The sequence below is a fragment of the Malaya genurostris genome, chromosome 2 (assembly GCF_030247185.1).
Source record: "Malaya genurostris strain Urasoe2022 chromosome 2, Malgen_1.1, whole genome shotgun sequence".
Classification (NCBI taxonomy): domain Eukaryota; kingdom Metazoa; phylum Arthropoda; class Insecta; order Diptera; family Culicidae; genus Malaya; species Malaya genurostris.
In genome coordinates, this window is record NC_080571.1 from 340,987,400 (window position 1) to 341,008,819 (window position 21,420).

The window sequence follows — 21,420 nt, forward strand, 5'->3', positions numbered from 1 at the left end:
AGGAATCGATGAGCACTTGCGTTTCGAGTTTACAAAAGTCCAGAAATATTTAGGATTCCGACGAAGATTAGTTTGAATCCGCATAACGTAGGCTTTGTACAACCCCGCGTTTAATTTACGATAATTTTCACTGGAACTTTTAAACATTCGCTTTGTTTCAGAGCTATACCAGCGACGATGTCTGCGCTGCCAAATATTGCGGGTATGTTTTAATCTACGAAGCCGTACAGTGGTCCAAGGAGGGCTCATTGGCCGTTTAACGAAAGGTAAATTTGAACTCAGCCATTGAATCAATGTGTTGCAGAAAAAGGATGCCATTTCATTTACGTTATCGATTTCTTGCAGTGTTCTCCAGTTAACATTTTGTAAGAATTCAAGTAAAGCAGCAAAATCGATTTTCCTATAATTTAATGTTCTGGATTCATTCACGGACTCCATGTGACAGGAGTTGCCTTCGCCGTTAGTAGGCCACGTGATAACTAAAGGCGGAGGGTGCGGGTCGACGGGTAGTATTGGAGCAACACTACAATCAACAACTAATTGATGCTCCAAAGAACAAAAAACCAAATCAAGCAATCGTCCGAGATGATTTCTGTGTTGGTTAGCTTGACAAAGATTTCGGTAATCCATTCCGTCGATCAACGCCGTGCCAGCAGCGGGTAGCAACGAAGAACAAGAGGAGAGTGTGTCGTCATTCCGTTGATTCCATACAATGCGGGGCTGGTTGAAATCACCGCACAACAGAACAATATCATTAGCAGAACCTTTACTGCACAATTCCGAAACAGTTGAAATGTGCGCATCGATCACATCAACGTTTTGGCTTTTATCAGGGGGAATATACACACCGCATAGAAGTAACTTTTTACCCCGTACTGTAGTACTCGCACACACTTGTTCAAGACAGTTTCCATTTACCGTTTCAATAATAGAGCTGGCATATTTTTGAGAAATAGCAATCAATACTCCACCAAACGATACTTTGTCACTATTCGCTGAGCTGCGGTCGCAGCGGAAAACATTAAAGGAGTTCCCAAATAACTGCGGCGAGTTGATTCGGCTATCAAGTCCAGTCTCGGTTAGAATGATAATATCGAAGTTGCAGTCACTCGTTGCTAAGAAAATATCGTCAATTTTTGTCCTCAAGCCTCGAACATTTTGATAGTATACCCAGATGTCAGCCTCATCATTCTGCAATACGGGATAAGACGAATCAGCGATGGAAATTCTGGGAACTGACGGATACTTGCCAAGAGGAGTAGTTTGGAAGCCCCCTTCACCACACCTACCCACAGGACCGGGACGGCTGATGAACGCTGGCAGCGATGGCACGACTGGGGCAGGGGGGTCAGAGGCTTCCACAATATCATCTACGGTGCGTCCCAGTATGCTGCGTTGAATTATTGCTGAGTTATTCCTCCTTGCGAAGAAACATGCGTTGGAGATGGATGAACAGCAGAAGGTTTCCAAAATTTTTGAGTTGATTTCTCCTCGAATTGACGGAAGTAGATTCCTTGGGGCCAAGTTGAAGGGTCCAAGGCAATAACTTGTAATGCAGGATCGAGGCCAACTTTAAACGATACAAAGGTCATTTTGCTAACATCGCTACCTTTAGCGACCAGTTTTACGACTACTGGGTCTTCGTTCATTTCAAGATTAGCTCGTACCATAGCAGTAATCTCATCATTGGTGACGTCTGGCCTTATACGTGACAAATATAGCCAAAACTTGTCAGGTGGTTGCTCACAAATTTTGTGATTTGTCCGTTGATAATTAAACTTTTAAAGAAGTACTGCAATCAAATACTAATAGATACTCAGAGAGACAAGTCTAACGTTTTACTTCTAACTTTTTATGAACCTTTACAAATCTGTATTAAATTTAGAAAATCTGTAATGTGATTTAACGAACGCGAACGCAAAAATCTATACAATACAGGTAAATATATAAATGCCATATCTCTGGTTTCACATTTTGCTTTTAGAAGGGCTAATGCCTAAATAGTAACAATTCTTTTTTTGTTTTTTTTTAAGTTCTCCAAATTATTTGCAGAGTAAAATTTTAAATTTAAAATGAAAGGTAATAAAAACGATCCAAACAATTTTAAACGTCGAAATGATTCCTAACTGTTTTTTAAAATATCGTGGGGGGACGGGTATAGCGTGATGGGATAGTCGATGCCTATCACGCAGCCCACCTGGGTTCGATTCCCAACCCCGCACATAGGGCCAGAAAGATTTTCTGGTCCGAAGAGGCGAATGACCTTAAGGTGTTAAAACCTCTATAATTGAAACAAAAAAAAAAAAAAAAATATCGTGTTTTGTGCCATAGTTGGCATTAGGCCCTTCTTAAGGAAAATTCTGACATTTTGAACCTGCCCGCATACGCATGGCTGCCAGACGGCTGACTAAACGCTGCCAGCTGGAAAAATATAGCTGGCAGACATTCTGGTGACCGACTGCCTCACCGCTGGCAGTTATACAACTCAAACGATACAACCGTGTCCACCAGGATTTTTCCACATTGAAATCTTTGACATTTTCAGCGAAGGTGAGAAGATAAAAACGCTCGGCTAACTTAGATACAGGCGACATTGTTTTGTCAAATAGGATTTGACAACCGTCACTGAATCAATTTTGGTAGCCGTCTGGTGGCCATGGCTGCCCAGGTAGCCAAAACGCTATGCGGGTGAGAGTGTATTAGTGCAATATTTTGGTTTTGATTGCTGTCGCCATTGCTAATTTATGGAATGAATAAAGGACCAACGATAGGATGAATACAAAACCTTTGAGATGAAATTAGGAGCACAGTAGTGAACATATCAGAAGTGTTTTTAGCTGATTTTTTAGTTATTATTTTAATTTCCAAGGAATGTGAATCAATTCCCACTGTGGAGCAAGGCGAATTTAGCAGAAATATGAAAAAATCGTAGTGATTTTGATGCCTAAATCAGGTTTTTAAGGTGACGTCCTTACGAATGAGATGAAGTAGGGAGATATACTTTAAACCACACATTGACGCGAGTGTAGTTTTGTAAAAGAATTGAATTACCAATGTTTAATTGTTTAATTATCGCTGAGCTGTGAGCTGTGTCTTGATTCGGGAAATATATTTTGGACCTGATTCTGGATTCAACACATGAGCTTTGGATCTGAATTCAGGACCGGTTTTATTGAACTGAATTTTGAACCTTAATTCTGGAAAGAGATTTTAGATCTGAATTAAGGATTTGGATTAAAGGCCTGAAATCTGGAAATGAATTCTAGATCTGAATTCAGGAGCTGAACCTGGATCCTGGAAATGAATTCTGGAAATAAATTGTCGGTCTGCATTTCGAAAGCTAAATTCTGGGAATGGATTATGAACCTAAGCCCTAATTTTGAACCTTCGACTTACTCCTGGATTCTGGCCTTGGATGCTGGATCTTCGGAACAGAAATCTGGACCCGAACTCCGAATCTTGATTCTGGAAATGAATTTTGGACCTGAATTTTAGATTCTGCCCTAGAATTCTAGAATTTGATTCTGTATCTGAATTATAAATTTGTATGCTGGAGCTGGATTCTGGTTCTGAAAATGAATTCTGGATCTTATTGCTGAACTTTTATTCAATTATTTTATTATTATTTCTCATTAAATTCCGTACAGACTTCTTGGAGACAAGTTTTGACACTTTTTTCCAATCTTTTTCGAACTGTTGAATGGTTTCGGCTGCCGAGACATGTTTCCTAAGATGTGCTTTCGTCAATGCCCAAATTCCTCAATTGGTCGAAGTTGTGGGCAATTTGGTGAATTCATGTCTTTTGGGACGAAAGTGACGTTTTAGGTAGTATACCATTCTACCGTTGATTTCGAGTAGTGGCAAGAAGCAAGATCTGGCCAGAAGACAACAGGATTCTTGTGGCTTCGAATCATGGGTAGAAGTCGTTTTTGTAAACATTCCTTGATGTATATTTCGCTGTTCATTGAAGCAGTGGTGATGAAGGGTTTCGAAATCTTACCGCAGCTACAGATTGCTTGCCAGACCATAGCTTCCATACCAAATTTTCGATTTCAATCGATGTCTCGGACTGGTTTAACACTTGCCCTTCTCGCACCGTAAAATATTGTGGTCCCTGCAAGGATTTGTAATCGAGTTTCACGTAGGATTCGTCGTCCATGATTATGCAGTTCAAATTTCCAGCAAGAATCGTATTGTACAGCTTTCGAACCCTCGCCCTGATCGATGCTTCTTGTTTCGGACTGCGTTTTGGTTGTTTCTGCTTCTTATAGGTTCGAAGATTCAAACGTTCTTTAGCACGAAGAACATTTGACTTCGAAGTGCCCACTTTTTTGCCACATCCCGAACTGAAACCTCCTTCTTTTGCTCGAACGCCTTCAGTATGCGTTTATCCAACTGACGGTTAGCAGTTCCTTTCTCGACCCGTTTTCGGTTTTGGTTGCGTCCATACTTTCTGGGACAGTCTGTATATGCCTAAAGTTACAAAAACCGATTTTAATCCACCTAGTGGTGTGATGATGATTTTCTCATATAACTCATACTCTCATAAATAAATACTATTATGGTGTTTTGAAAAAAACTTTTCATCAAATCGTGAATAAAAACGAGGTTTGTTCGGGCATAACCTACGAATTAAAATAGTTTTGAGCCACATTTAGAGGATTTTTTTCCCGTTTTTCGCATCCTTCTTCAATACTGTTGTTTCATTTTAACCTAACACATGGACTGAAAAGTCCCGGGCCTAACACATAGATGGTACTAGTTTTATTGCAATCACCTTTTTTTCAGTTAATACTAACCTTTAAAAGACAGCTGTTGAAATTTCATGATATTCATTAGTTTGTGAGTTTCTGTGCGTTGGTTTGCTGACCTCATACCTGGTCGTAGAGCCATCGATGTTGCAGAACGCAGTGGACATAAAAAAATCCATAAATTGTTTTGAATGATCGAAAAGTGAAGTTGCGTGAGTTAGCTGACATCAGAAAGATATCAAAAGAACGTGGTGGCTTTATGTTGCATGAGAATTTGTCTTTGAGAAAGTTCTGTTGAAAGCGTTTGCTCACTGTTGACCATAAAACGAGAACGTGTTGATGATTCTGAGCAGTGTTTGGCCATGTTTAAACGTAACAAACCGGTATGTGACAATGGATTAAACATGGATTCATCACTTCACTTCGGAATCAAAACGATCGTCACCTGAGTGGACAGCAACTGGTGAACCCCGTCCAAAACACCCGAAAGCACAATACTCGGCTGGAAAGGTTATGACCTCGGTAATTTTGGGATGTGCGTGGTGTAATATTTATCGACTATCTTGAGAAAGGAAATACCATTAACAGTTAATATTACATAGCGTTTGAAGGCTAAAGTTGCAAAGGAAAGACTGCATATGGCAAAGAAAAAAAAATCAAGACAACTCACGGTGTCACAAGTCAATCAATGTCAATGTCAAAACTACATGAAATGAACTTCCAATTGCTCTCACATTCACCGTATTCGCCAGATTTGGCTCCCAGCGACTACTGGCTGTTCGCGGACCTGAAAAAAAAAAATGCTCGCCTGTAAGAAATTTCGCACGAATAAAGAGGTTATCGCTGAAACTGAGTCCTATTTTGAAGATAAATCGTTTTATGTGAAATTTTAGCGCGGCGCTGGAATGATTACGTTGCTCTTGATGGAGATTACGTTGACGAATAAAGTTAATTTTGAATCAAAAATTCGTGTTCTCTTTGTTAGGATGGGGACTTTTCAGTCCGTTCGTTAAGTTTGTGAAAATCGATTCAATCATCTCTGGGGAAGTGAAGTGAGTTCCGTTTTGTAGTTTTCAACAACTCATTTCCGGTATATCTGGAACCGGGAACTGGGATTTTTTATCACTACTTCCGGTATTTTCGGAACTGTGAGTTTCTATGGCCAATCAAAGAGCAAGTCCTTTGTATTGGAATAGTTTTGAAGTTCTGAAGAATTTGCATCGCCGATCACTCCGGAGACCGGAACCGGATCCAGGTAAAATTAACCAGTCTCTTATAAGAACTATGAGACCTTTGATTTTGATCTAATTTTTCTTTAAATCGGCTTTGCCATCTTTGAGAAATCGAAGTGAGCTTCAATTTTGAGTTTTTTTTGCACAAACTGATTCGTATTCAATTGATGATATAGAAACTTTCGATGCATAAAATTAATACTGATTCATATTGATCCTGAATACTACAGTTTTGTTCATAGAACTGGCCTGGATACGTCTGATAATCCCGCATCCGATCCTATCGGAAATAATCTTTTTATACTCGCCAAATATTCTATCTCGCCAAACATCGCACGAACAGCCAATAGATTATAAAATTTTAGTCTAGACGGGAGCAATTCAGTGGAAAAATGTTGTATGTGCAGATCCGCGTCATAAAAACATTTTCCTCCACAAGCAGATTTTACTTTTTTTGTGCTTATCCATCTTTCATCGGTTGGATTATCTATGAAAGGAGTGTTGGGCACGTGGTATGACAGGTGAATGATATTACTGTAATCGAATTTTGCTGGTAAAATCTTGTAACACAGTAGGCTGTTTATTTCCTCCATTAGGATCAGATTATTATAAAAGGATTAAACAAAGGCAAGGCTCACTAGTTAAATCTTTTCCGATCGCCGTGACGGTGTAGAAGCGTGGATTGAAAAGGGAAACTTAATTTTTGTGTGACATTTTCGGGATTTTGTAGCCCGGATAAAGTTTTTGTACACTGATTGCTTCCTTCGTTGTTGTTCGTCCCCCGGGGCTGGTATCTTTTCCTTGTCACTGATGATACCTAATTCCATCATCATTTCGTTTCTGCTTTCAGGATCCGACATAAGCTCATAGCAGACTTTTTATCTACCGAAAAAAATAATATACTTATGCAAAGCAACGTTTGTCTTCACATCGGCATCGACATCGACGTGACGAGCAGCAGCAGCAGCAGCAGTAGCAGTGCAGTTGCCGGACTTCAGGCTGTTGGTGAGCTGTCCTCTGGAGTGGGTGTGGAATTGGTGTGAATAAAAAAAAATACACCAAACAAGTCAGTGAAGAGAAAGCACTCAACTGGAGGCGTTACGGCGTCAGTCGAGGTCCATTGCTGCTCGCCGTGGACGGAAAGTTAAGGTAAATAGGCGTTGCTCGTTGATTTACAAACAGATTATTCCCAACAAGTGACATTTAGCATACGCGTGCTACGATCTGGAAGCCCAGAAATACTTTATTTACTATCCTATTTGTTATGTCGGAAAGTTTAATGTGAAATGATCAGGCAAAATGGACTCCATTCGACGCAGCTGATTGTGACTATTAATATTCGGTGAGAATTCGGGGAGAATCGAGGGTACGCGGGGAAAATCGAATTTGAATCCTAATCAATGTGACAAATTGGCATGGGAATTGTCCAAACTGTCTACCAGTAAATCAATAGATTTTATTCTTTCTGTGACCATTTGCTGCTTGATATATTTCGAATATCAACCTCTTCAGTCAGCGCCAAGTGCATCGCTAATACTAGGAGCGAAATCTTTCAATAAAGTTGGTCATATATTTTTCGAAACTAAAATAAATTATGCCAACAAAGCGATTTTTATTTTTGGGTCACCTCTGATTTGAAGAATGTGTTTGGCAGTAAACCACGCTGTTGTCCAGTATTTTCATGATATATGGGAAAAGGGTTTTTCTAGATTTGGCTTTCATTTTTCATGAGCGTTTTTTTCTGACCTAAAAAGAACAGTTCATCATTTCGGGTCGAGCCTTATTTTTGTAAAATGGTGTAAGCGCGAATTTCTTGGAAATTTTGGATTATTATTTTCCCGAAATGATTGTCTGTGAGAAAGACAAAATCCGCTCTGTGGTGTAAGAATGCCTTTCTCTAATCATCCTTTTCTTGATTAAATTAACTTTTTTAACAAATAAAACAATTTAATGAAATTGTCAACACCGAACTAGTCGAAGATCATAGAAATCAGTTGAACCATTATGGTATTATGGGGATATTGTAGCACCAAAACGAGTCTCAGATTGTCGGAAGTATTTCGACCGATTGCCCGGAGGAAAGTAAGCAAATAGAAAAGTATGCGGTTCCACAATTATGCCACTTCTTCGATTTTATCTTCGAATCGAATAATTGCGACTTTTAAATAAGCTCGATTCTAAGAATTAAAAAATAAAAATAAATGAATAAATAAATAAATGAATGAATAAATAAATGAATAAAGGAATAAAGGAATAAAGGAATAAAGGAATAAAGGAATAAAGGAATAAAGGAATAAAGGAATAAAGGAATAAAGGAATAAAGGAATAAAGGAATAAAGGAATAAAGGAATAAAGGAATAAAGGAATAAAGGAATAAAGGAATAAAGGAATAAAGGAATAAAGGAATAAAGGAATAAAGGAATAAAGGAATAAAGGAATAAAGGAATAAAGGAATAAAGGAATAAAGGAATAAAGGAATAAAGGAATAAAGGAATAAAGGAATAAAGGAATAAAGGAATAAAGGAATAAAGGAATAAAGGAATAAAGGAATAAAGGAATAAAGGAATAAAGGAATAAAGGAATAAAGGAATAAAGGAATAAAGGAATAAAGGAATAAAGGAATAAAGGAATAAAGGAATAAAGGAATAAAGGAATAAAGGAATAAAGGAATAAAGGAATAAAGGAATAAAGGAATAAAGGAATAAAGGAATAAAGGAATAAAGGAATAAAGGAATAAAGGAATAAAGGAATAAAGGAATAAAGGAATAAAGGAATAAAGGAATAAAGGAATAAAGGAATAAAGGAATAAAGGAATAAAGGAATAAAGGAATAAAGGAATAAAGGAATAAAGGAATAAAGGAATAAAGGAATAAAGGAATAAAGGAATAAAGGAATAAAGGAATAAAGGAATAAAGGAATAAAGGAATAAAGGAATAAAGGAATAAAGGAATAAAGGAATAAAGGAATAAAGGAATAAAGGAATAAAGGAATAAAAGAATAAAGGAATAAAGGAATAAAGGAATAAAGGAATAAAGGAATAAAGGAATAAAGGAATAAAGGAATAAAGGAATAAAGGAATAAAGGAATAAAGGAATAAAGGAATAAAGGAATAAAGGAATAAAGGAATAAAGAATAAAGGAATAAAGGAATAAAGGAATAAAGGAATAAAGGAATAAAGGAATAAAGGAATAAAGGAATAAAGGAATAAAGGAATAAAGGAATAAAGGAATAAAGGAATAAAGGAATAAAGGAATAAAGGAATAAAGGAATAAAGGAATAAAGGAATAAAGGAATAAAGGAATAAAGGAATAAAGGAATAAAGGAATAAAGGAATAAAGGAATAAAGGAATAAAGGAATAAAGGAATAAAGGAATAAAGGAATAAAGGAATAAAGGAATAAAGGAATAAAGGAATAAAGGAATAAAGGAATAAAGGAATAAAGGAATAAAGGAATAAAGGAATAAAGGAATAAAGGAATAAAGGAATAAAGGAATAAAGGAATAAAGGAATAAAGGAATAAAGGAATAAAGGAATAAAGGAATAAAGGAATAAAGGAATAAAGGAATAAAGGAATAAAGGAATAAAGGAATAAAGGAATAAAGGAATAAAGGAATAAAGGAATAAAGGAATAAAGGAATAAAGGAATAAAGGAATAAAGGAATAAAGGAATAAAGGAATAAAGGAATAAAGGAATAAAGGAATAAAGGAATAAAGGAATAAAGGAATAAAGGAATAAAGGAATAAAGGAATAAAGAATAAAGGAATAAAGGAATAAAGGAATAAAGGAATAAAGGAATAAAGGAATAAAGGAATAAAGGAATAAAGGAATAAAGGAATAAAGGAATAAAGGAATAAAGGAATAAAGGAATAAAGGAATAAAGGAATAAAGGAATAAAGGAATAAAGGAATAAAGGAATAAAGGAATAAAGGAATAAAGGAATAAAGGAATAAAGGAATAAAGGAATAAAGGAATAAAGGAATAAAGGAATAAAGGAATAAAGGAATAAAGGAATAAAGGAATAAAGGAATAAAGGAATAAAGGAATAAAGGAATAAAGGAATAAAGGAATAAAGGAATAAAGGAATAAAGGAATAAAGGAATAAAGGAATAAAGGAATAAAGGAATAAAGGAATAAAGGAATAAAGGAATAAAGGAATAAAGGAATAAAGGAATAAAGGAATAAAGGAATAAAGGAATAAAGGAATAAAGGAATAAAGGAATAAAGGAATAAAGGAATAAAGGAATAAAGGAATAAAGGAATAAAGGAATAAAGGAATAAAGGAATAAAGGAATAAAGGAATAAAGGAATAAAGGAATAAAGGAATAAAGGAATAAAGGAATAAAGGAATAAAGGAATAAAGGAATAAAGGAATAAATGAATAAATGAATAAATGAATAAAGGAATAAAGGAATAAAGGAATAAATGAATAAATGAATGAATGAATAAATGAATAAATGAATAAATGAATAAATGAATAAATGAATAAATGAATAAATGAATAAATGAATAAATGAATAAATGAATAAATGAATAAATGAATAAATGAATAAATGAATAAATGAATAAATGAATAAATGAATAAATGAATAAATGAATAAATGAATAAATGAATAAATGAATAAATGAATAAATGAATAAATGAATAAATGAATAAATGAATAAATGAATAAATGAATAAATGAATAAATGAATAAATGAATAAATGAATAAATGAATAAATGAATAAATGAATAAATGAATAAATGAATAAATGAATAAAGGAATAAAGGAATAAATGAATAAATGAATAAATGAATAAAGGAATAAAGGAATAAATGAATAAATGAATAAATGAATAAATGAATAAAGGAATAAAGGAATAAAGGAATAAAGGAATAAAGGAATAAAGGAATAAAGGAATAAAGGAATAAAGGAATAAAGGAATAAAGGAATAAAGGAATAAAGGAATAAAGGAATAAAGGAATAAAGGAATAAAGGAATAAAGGAATAAAGGAATAAAGGAATAAAGGAATAAAGGAATAAAGGAATGAAGGAATAAAGGAATAAAGGAATAAAGGAATAAAGGAATAAAGGAATAAAGGAATAAAGGAATAAAGGAATAAAGGAATAAATGAATAAAGGAATAAAGGAATAAAGGAATAAAGGAATAAAGGAATAAAGGAATAAATGAATAAATGAATAAATGAATAAATGAATAAATGAATAAATGAATAAATGAATAAATGAATAAATGAATAAATGAATAAATGAATAAATGAATAAATGAATAAATGAATAAATGAATAAATGAATAAATGAATAAATGAATAAATGAATAAATGAATAAATGAATAAATGAATAAATGAATAAATGAATAAATGAATAAATGAATAAATGAATAAATGAATAAATGAATAAATGAATAAATGAATAAATGAATAAATGAATAAATGAATAAATGAATAAATGAATAAATGAATAAATGAATAAATGAATAAATGAATAAATGAATAAATGAATAAATGAATAAATGAATAAATGAATAAATGAATAAATGAATAAATGAATAAATGAATAAATGAATAAATGAATAAATGAATAAATGAATAAATGAATAAATGAATAAATGAATAAATGAATAAATGAATAAATGAATAAATGAATAAATGAATAAATGAATAAATGAATAAATGAATAAATGAATAATGAATAAATGAATAAATGAATAAATGAATAAATGAATAAATGAATAAATGAATAAATGAATAAATGAATAAATGAATAAATGAATAAATGAATAAATGAATAAATGAATAAATGAATAAATGAATAAATGAATAAATGAATAAATGAATAAATGAATAAATGAATAAATGAATAAATGAATAAATGAATAAATGAATAAATGAATAAATGAATAAATGAATAAATGAATAAATGAATAAATGAATAAATGAATAAATGAATAAATGAATAAATGAATAAATGAATAAATGAATAAATGAATAAATGAATAAATGAATAAATGAATAAATGAATAAATGAATAAATGAATAAATGAATAAATGAATAAATGAATAAATGAATAAATGAATAAATGAATAAATGAATAAATGAATAAATGAGAAAATGAATAAATGAATAAATGAATAAATGAATAAATGAATAAATGAATAAATGAATAAATGAATAAATGAATAAATGAATAAATGAATAAATGAATAAATGAATAAATGAATAAATGAATAAATGAATAAATGAATAAATGAATAAATGAATAAATGAATAAATGAATAAATGAATAAATGAATAAATGAATAAATGAATAAATGAATAAATGAATAAATGAATAAATGAATAAATGAATAAATGAATAAATGAATAAATGAATAAATGAATAAATGAATAAATGAATAAATGAATAAATGAATAAATGAATAAATGAATAAATGAATAAATGAATAAATGAATAAATGAATAAATGAATAAATGAATAAATGAATAAATGAATAAATGAATAAATGAATAAATGAATAAATGAATAAATGAATAAATGAATAAATGAATAAATGAATAAATGAATAAATGAATAAATGAATAAATGAATAAATGAATAAATGAATAAATGAATAAATGAATAAATGAATAAATGAACAAATGAATAAATGAATAAATGAATAAATGAATAAATGAATAAATGAACAAATGAATAAATGAATAAATGAATAAATGAATAAATGAATAAATGAATAAATGAATAAATGAATAAATGAATAAATGAATAAATGAATAAATGAATAAATGAATAAATGAATAAATGAATAAATGAATAAATGAATAAATGAATAAATGAATAAATGAATAAATGAATAAATGAATAAATGAATAAATGAATAAATGAATAAATGAATAAATGAATAAATGAATAAATGAATAAATGAATAAATGAATAAATGAATAAATGAATAAATGAATAAGTGAATAAATGAATAAATGAATAAATGAATAAATGAATAAATGAATAAATGAATAAATGAATAAATGAATAAATGAATAAATGAATAAATGAATAAATGAATAAATGAATAAATGAATAAATGAATAAATGAATAAATGAATAAATGAATAAATGAATAAATGAATAAATGAATAAATGAATAAATGAATAAATGAATAAATGAATAAATGAATAAATGAATAAATGAATAAATGAATAAATGAATAAATGAATAAATGAATAAATGAATAAATGAATAAATGAATAAATGAATAAATGAATAAATGAATAAATGAATAAATGAATAAATGAATAAATGAATAAATGAATAAATGAATAAATGAATAAATGAATAAATGAATAAATGAATAAATGAATAAATGAATAAATGAATAAATGAATAAATGAATAAATGAATAAATGAATAAATGAATAAATGAATAAATGAATAAATGAATAAATGAATAAATGAATAAATGAATAAATGAATAAATGAATAAATGAATAAATGAATAAATGAATAAATGAATAAATGAATAAATGAATAAATGAATAAATGAATAAATGAATAAATGAATAAATGAATAAATGTATAAATGAATAAATGTATAAATGAATAAATGTATAAATGAATAAAGGAATAAAGGAATAAAGGAATAAAGGAATAAAGGAATAAAGGAATAAAGGAATAAAGGAATAAAGGAATAAAGGAATAAAGGAATAAAGGAATAAAGGAATAAAGGAATAAAGGAATAAAGGAATAAAGGAATAAAGGAATAAAGGAATAAAGGAATAAAGGAATAAAGGAATAAAGGAATAAAGGAATAAAGGAATAAAGAAATAAAGGAATAAAGGAATAAAGGAATAAAGGAATAAAGGAATAAAGGAATAAAGGAATAAAGGAATAAAGGAATAAAGGAATAAAGGAATAAAGGAATAAAGGAATAAAGGAATAAAGGAATAAAGGAATAAAGGAATAAAGGAATAAAGGAATAAAGGAATAAAGGAATAAAGGAATAAAGGAATAAAGGAATAAAGGAATAAAGGAATAAAGGAATAAAGGAATAAAGGAATAAAGGAATAAAGGAATAAAGGAATAAAGGAATAAAGGAATAAAGGAATAAAGGAATAAAGGAATAAAGGAATAAAGGAATAAAGGAATAAAGGAATAAAGGAATAAAGGAATAAAGGAATAAAGGAATAAAGGAATAAAGGAATAAAGGAATAAAGGAATAAAGGAATAAAGGAATAAAGGAATAAAGGAATAAAGGAATAAAGGAATAAAGGAATAAAGGAATAAAGGAATAAAGGAATAAAGGAATAAAGGAATAAAGGAATAAAGGAATAAAGGAATAAAGGAATAAAGGAATAAAGGAATAAAGGAATAAAGGAATAAAGGAATATAGGAATAAAGGAATAAAGGAATAAAGGAATAAAGGAATAAAGGAATAAAGGAATAAAGGAATAAAGGAATAAAGGAATAAAGGAATAAAGGAATAAAGGAATAAAGGAATAAAGGAATAAAGGAATAAAGGAATAAAGGAATAAAGGAATAAAGGAATAAAGGAATAAAGGAATAAAGGAATAAAGGAATAAAGGAATAAAGGAATAAAGGAATAAAGGAATAAAGGAATAAAGGAATAAAGGAATAAAGGAATAAAGGAATAAAGGAATAAAGGAATAAAGGAATAAAGGAATAAAGGAATAAAGGAATAAAGGAATAAAGGAATAAAGGAATAAAGGAATAAAGGAATAAAGGAATAAAGGAATAAAGGAATAAAGGAATAAAGGAATAAAGGAATAAAGGAATAAAGGAATAAAGGAATAAAGGAATAAAGGAATGAAGGAATAAAGGAATAAAGGAATAAAGGAATAAAGGAATAAAGGAATAAAGGAATAAAGGAATAAAGGAATAAAGGAATAAAGGAATAAAGGAATAAAGGAATAAAGGAATGAAGGAATAAAGGAATAAAGGAATAAAGGAATAAAGGAATAAAGGAATAAAGGAATAAAGGAATAAAGGAATAAAGGAATAAAGGAATAAAGGAATAAAGGAATAAAGGAATAAAGGAATAAAGGAATAAAGGAATAAAGGAATAAAGGAATAAAGGAATAAAGGAATAAAGGAATAAAGGAATAAAGGAATAAAGGAATAAAGGAATAAAGGAATAAAGGAATAAAGGAATAAAGGAATAAAGGAATAAAGGAATAAAGGAATAAAGGAATAAAGGAATAAAGGAATAAAGGAATAAAGGAATAAAGGAATAAAGGAATAAAGGAATGAAGGAATAAAGGAATAAAGGAATAAAGGAATAAAGGAATAAAGGAATAAAGGAATAAAGGAATAAAGGAATAAAGGAATAAAGGAATAAAGGAATAAAGGAATAAAGGAATAAAGGAATAAAGGAATGAAGGAATAAAAGAAAAAAGGAATAAAAGAATAAAGGAATAAAGGAATAAAGGAATAAAGGAATAAAGGAATAAAGGAATAAAGGAATGAAGGAATAAAGGAATAAAGGAATAAAGGAATAAAGGAATAAAGGAATAAAGGAATAAAGGAATAAAGGAATAAAGGAATAAAGGAATAAAGGAATAAAGGAATAAAGGAATAAAGGAATAAAGGAATAAAGGAATAAAGGAATAAAGGAATAAAGGAATAAAGGAATAAAGGAATAAAGGAATAAAGGAATAAAGGAATAAAGGAATAAAGGAATAAAGGAATAAAGGAATAAAGGAATAAAGGAATAAAGGAATAAAGGAATAAAGGAATAAAGGAATAAAGGAATAAAGGAATAAAGGAATAAAGGAATAAAGGAATAAAGGAATAAAGGAATAAAGGAATAAAGGAATAAAGGAATAAAGGAATAAAGGAATAAAGGAATAAAGGAATAAAGGAATAAAGGAATAAAGGAATAAAGGAATAAAGGAATAAAGGAATAAAGGAATAAAGGAATAAAGGAATAAAGGAATAAAGGAATAAAGGAATAAAGGAATAAAGGAATAAAGGAATAAAGGAATAAAGGAATAAAGGAATAAAGGAATAAAGGAATAAAGGAATAAAGGAATAAAGGAATAAAGGAATAAAGGAATAAAGGAATAAAGGAATAAAGGAATAAAGGAATAAAGGAATAAAGGAATAAAGGAATAAAGGAATAAAGGAATAAAGGAATAAAGGAATAAAGGAATAAAGGAATAAAGGAATAAAGGAATAAAGGAATAAAGGAATAAAGGAATAAAGGAATAAAGGAATAAAGGAATAAAGGAATAAAGGAATAAAGGAATAAAGGAATAAAGGAATAAAGGAATAAAGGAATAAAGGAATAAAGGAATAAAGGAATAAAGGAATAAAGGAATAAAGGAATAAAGGAATAAAGGAATAAAGGAATAAAGGAATAAAGGAATAAAGGAATAAAGGAATAAAGGAATAAAGGAATAAAGGAATAAAGGAATAAAGGAATAAAGGAATAAAGGAATAAAGGAATAAAGGAATAAAGGAATAAAGGAATAAAGGAATAAAGGAATAAAGGAATAAAGGAATAAAGGAATAAAGGAATAAAGGAATAAAGGAATAAAGGAATAAAGGAATAAAGGAATAAAGGAATAAAGGAATAAAGGAATAAAGGAATAAAGGAATAAAGGAATAAAGGAATAAAGGAATAAAGGAATAAAGGAATAAAGGAATAAAGGAATAAAGGAATAAAGGAATAAAGGAATAAAGGAATAAAGGAATAAAGGAATAAAGGAATAAAGGAATAAAGGAATAAAGGAATAAAGGAATAAAGGAATAAAGGAATAAAGGAATAAAGGAATAAAGGAATAAAGGAATGAAGGAATAAAGGAATAAAGGAATAAAGGAATAAAGGAATAAAGGAATAAAGGAATAAAGGAATAAAGGAATAAAGGAATAAAGGAATAAAGGAATAAAGAAATAAAGGAATAAAGGAATAAAGGAATAAAGGAATAAAGGAATAAAGGAATAAAGGAATAAAGGAATAAAGGAATAAAGGAATAAAGGAATAAAGGAATAAAGGAATAAAGGAATAAAGGAATAAAGGAATAAAGGAATAAAGGAATAAAGGAATAAAGGAATAAAGGAATAAGGAATAAAGGAATAAAGGAATAAAGGAATAAAGGAATAAAGGAATAAAGGAATAAAGGAATAAAGGAATAAAGGAATAAAGGAATAAAGGAATAAAGGAATAAAGGAATAAAGGAATAAAGGAATAAAGGAATAAAGGAATAAAGGAATAAAGGAATAAAGGAATAAAGGAATAAAGGAATAAAGGAATAAAGGAATAAAGGAATAAAGGAATAAAGGAATAAAGGAATAAAGGAATAAAGGAATAAAAAACCTGTGATTTTACATCTTATAAAATGCACATAAAAGGAGCGTCACAAATTACGTAAATTTACGCACAAGAATATGTAATACTATGTGGTTGGAAAATTTCATGACATGAAATATATTGAAATAAAAAAAAATTGATTGCAACCGCCGTGACTTGAACCGAGTATCATCAGATCTTAAAGTACGCCCGTTAATCGAACGAGCCACGGGAACACATCTGCTTGGCTGGTAAATGGTGCATATAAATTCAGTCGCGTATGCTAGTCGAATGCAAATTGAAGTCAAAACCAGTAAAATTTATTCTAATCCAACGTTAAGTCATTACAGAGTCCGGCACTCGAAGTGTAACCAACTTCTGAACTTCGAGCCTGGCGTCAAGGTAAATGCGACATATTATCGGGAAAGTATTCTGGAGGTTGCTTTGAAGCCGTGGGCAGACAAACATTTTGGTGGCAGACCATGGACGTTTCAGCAGGACTCGGCACCGTCTCACAAAGCTCGAGTGAACCAAGAATGGCTGAAAAACAACGTTTCGAGCTTCATCACGTCCACACAATGGCTCTCGAATTCACCAGATGCGAATCCAATGGATTATTCTCTTTGGGCCATTTTGGAGAGCAAAGCCCGAACTAAAAGATACACCAGTCTCGAGGCGCTGAAAAAAGATATTGTCCGCGAGTGGGCCAAAATACACCAGCAAGTCACATTCGGGCAGCTTGCGATTCGTTTTTTGACCGTCTCAAGACCATAGTCAAGGCAAAAGGTGGTCATATCGAGCAAAAGTGAATTGATTCTGAATTTTGTATTATTTTTACACATTTTGTACTTTGAATTAAGTAAAAGTAATTTTCCAAACTGAATTTATGGCCTTTTTAATTGGTTACACTTCGAGTGCCGGACCCTGTAGAAATGAAATCTTCCGTCGTTGGATTAATTAGGCCTTTATGAATTGGGTCGCCTGCAAATTTCAAATCTTTCTGAATGTGAAATATTTATAACTGAACAAAAAGGCTTGAAGGTGGTTACACTGACTTGATTTCACGAAAATACCGGTGATGGCAAACCTATTGAAGCAATTTTTCCCCGGTCATCGGAATGACGTGCGCTACATAAGGCAATTCCATCTTGCTCAGTTTGTGGTCAGAACGAGAGACGTCCTTGTAATAAGCTGGTCACCTACGATAATCCAGTTTTGTGAATAACCTTGCACTGAAACTACTGAATTGGACATCTTTGATCAAAGACAAGGATATTCCGGCAACAAGAAACCACCATTCGCATTATCACTGTACTTCACTGTAGCTCGTTTCAATGGCAGTAAATTATCATGTGTTTCGTAATCGGAAACGCAATTTATTGAAACTTCAACTGAAATTCATTGCTTGCCACATTCAGCTGTACACGTGTCTCTTATCGCAAAGTCTCCAGTTGGGAAAGTTAGCGCTCGTGCCTCTCAACTGTGAACTCCACAACGCCGACAACTAGTTCCCGTTGTAAGTTGTAGTTTGTTCACTGACAAATGCATAAAATTTGCGGTTGAAGAAGGGGTTCTTGCAAAACTTTGTAATAATTGAACTCGCTGAATGCCGGTTTCCGGGGTCTAGTTATCTGTGGTTTGGCATCCTTTTCCCTTCGCATCTCCCGTGTGTTCCGACTACAAGTGTTCTGGGAAACGAGTGAGTCTTGCACCCGTCAAGGGTATTCTTTGAAACTGTGGTTTTGGTAGGGCAAATTAGCTTTTCCTGGGTGTTGCTGGTTGCTTTTTCATTAGTTTTGTTACTCTAGATGGAAAACTTTTGATCTTCTTCTTCGGTGAATATAAATTGTTTGTTGTTGAGTGGCTCTAAAGCTTATACGAGAATAACTCGTGAGTATCTATCCCAAATCGATTGTGAATTGAATGCATTTTCGAGGGGATGTTTCTTGTCAAATCACGTTCATTCGCAGTCATGTAAATCCGCAGCTTTACCGAACAACGTTTGCAATATCAAATTCTGTCAATTGTTGAACGAAACACAACAACGGGCTTACACAACCATTTACAATTCTGACATCGTTTTTCCACTTGAAGACTGAACATGAGTAAAGCTAAGCGTCTAGTTATAAGTACCGATAAGGAGCCTACCCTCCAACAACCATCCGAATCCATCCAAGTGCACCATTCGTCGGTGTTGCAGCTTCCGTATCCTATTTCGAAGCATCACTTTGAATTTCCGGAAGAGACTCGGGTGTCGAGCTGAACGTAAGTCTCAGCCTCTTTGCTGCTAAATCCTTAACACTGAAGGCCAGGATTCTGCAATGGGAAGATGTGGGTTGTGGTTTGAACACTTTACCGGTTCGGTTTCATTTGCCTTCCGGTTAGCTTGGTTCGTTGCATTCACCGCTTGGTACATATTTGAGTTTTTGTCTGGATTAAAGGACTGGGCAAGCTAGCTTTGCTCGGCAATAAATCGAGAAGCGATTTGTTTTAACGAATAGTGTCGGTTCACCTCGAGAGCACGAGATGATGCTGTTAATCACCCGAAACTGGTAGATGATGCAGTGCAGATTTCCGGATGTTGTTAAGAGGGGGGGAGTATGCAATTAAAAAGTAATTAATCATTGTCATTTCATGGATGTCAGTAGGGCATGTTTCAATAGATAAAATTTTTTTTATAGCAACGTTGATGTCCAGCAGTTCAATATGCTGGTGTTGAATCGATCGGAAAGATCTTGATTTATGACTTGTGTAATGCGTTGTACGAAAGCCGGGGAATGCTAATAAATTGTTGAAATATGATAATGCTTGTTATATCAACTGACCGGGTACAAAACGCTCCACTCTACGGTTTTAAAATATATCGAAGTTTATCCATTTGGGTTTCAGGTACAGCAAAGAGCACTATAATCAACTATATTTAACATTATTGAGCCTTTCGTTAACGTCCACGACTACAGAAAAAAAAAACAAAAACATTGTGATTCGGCTGAGCCGTAGTGAGGGTGAGACGACCGCCTCGGGCGCCAAGATTCAGGAGGCACAGAACCTGATGGAATCAGTAAACACATCGGAAGTCCAATTTCCATGATCACTATTTCTATGTAATTACCAAGTCAATACACAGAAGGTCGGCAACGGTGAAAAGACTTCATGAACCAGTTCCATTGAATGCGGCATAGGTATCGAAATTCGAATCTCATGTCTCTAAATAAAAAATAGACTAAAGTTTACTCTCACTTAGCGCAGATTCACAATAATAATTACTGAATTTATAATATGTTTCACTAAAATGAAAAAAAAAAAAACGAATTTTCGACAAATTTTGACGTGAGTGAAAATTTTTCGCGTCCGACGCACACGCCTACTGAGATCAGCATTGCCAGATCGTGCATGCTGAATCCCGCATAGCGTTTTGGCTACCTGGGCAGCCATGGCCACCAGACGGCTACCAAAATTGATTCAGTGACGGTTGTCAAATCCGTTTTAAACTTCCGAAAACTGTTTAGTCCATTTTTTCTATGAAAAAAAGTTATAGCGCCTTCAGCATAGGATGACACCGACCTTAAGGTCTGAGGACAGAGGGTCACGTGTTGAGTTTTGAATCGACCACGTGGCTCGCTCAATTCCTTTGCTCATCGTATTTCTCTTGTACTCTTTCGTATATGAGCAAACTGTACCGGGTTTCCAGCATACATTTTATTATTTTGATGAGAAGTTTTATCACATAAATCTATCGTATGGGTTGGACATTACATGGATTCCAATGAACAATGAAAAAATATTCACCTTTCACAAAGATTGAATCTCTGTGTGTTTGGCAGCCTTGTCGAGCCAATTTTATTTCTCTCTCCTTTTCCAGAATGCTATGAGGAAACCAAAGCGAAAAAAATGGCGGATGCATTGAAACTGACTTTGTTTCACAGCAAAATACAAGACTTTATTTTTATCGCGATAACATGTACGATGTACTAATCGCATCTAAACTAAATTATCTAGACTTTATCACGGTAGATTTGTGAAACAAGTCTTCAAAACCGAGATATTCGATGAAAAAGTAGAGGTACGCATTTCCGAGCGTTCTGATTTTCCGCAGTTCTTCAGTCATAAAAAAATACAACACGACCGCTAAAC

General features: G+C 31.8%; 1 protein-coding gene across 3 annotated transcripts in view; it reads left to right on the forward strand.

Annotated features, from left to right (window-relative positions):
* The window catches only part of LOC131431823 (transient receptor potential-gamma protein), a 399,703-nt gene that overhangs the window by 153,318 nt on the left and 224,965 nt on the right, over window positions 1-21,420 (forward strand). For all 3 annotated transcript variants that reach the window (XM_058597720.1, XM_058597721.1, XM_058597723.1), the window contains exon 3: window positions 6,834-7,132. The gene's annotated coding sequence lies outside the window, so the exon portion shown is untranslated. The remainder of the gene's footprint in view (window positions 1-6,833; window positions 7,133-21,420) is intronic.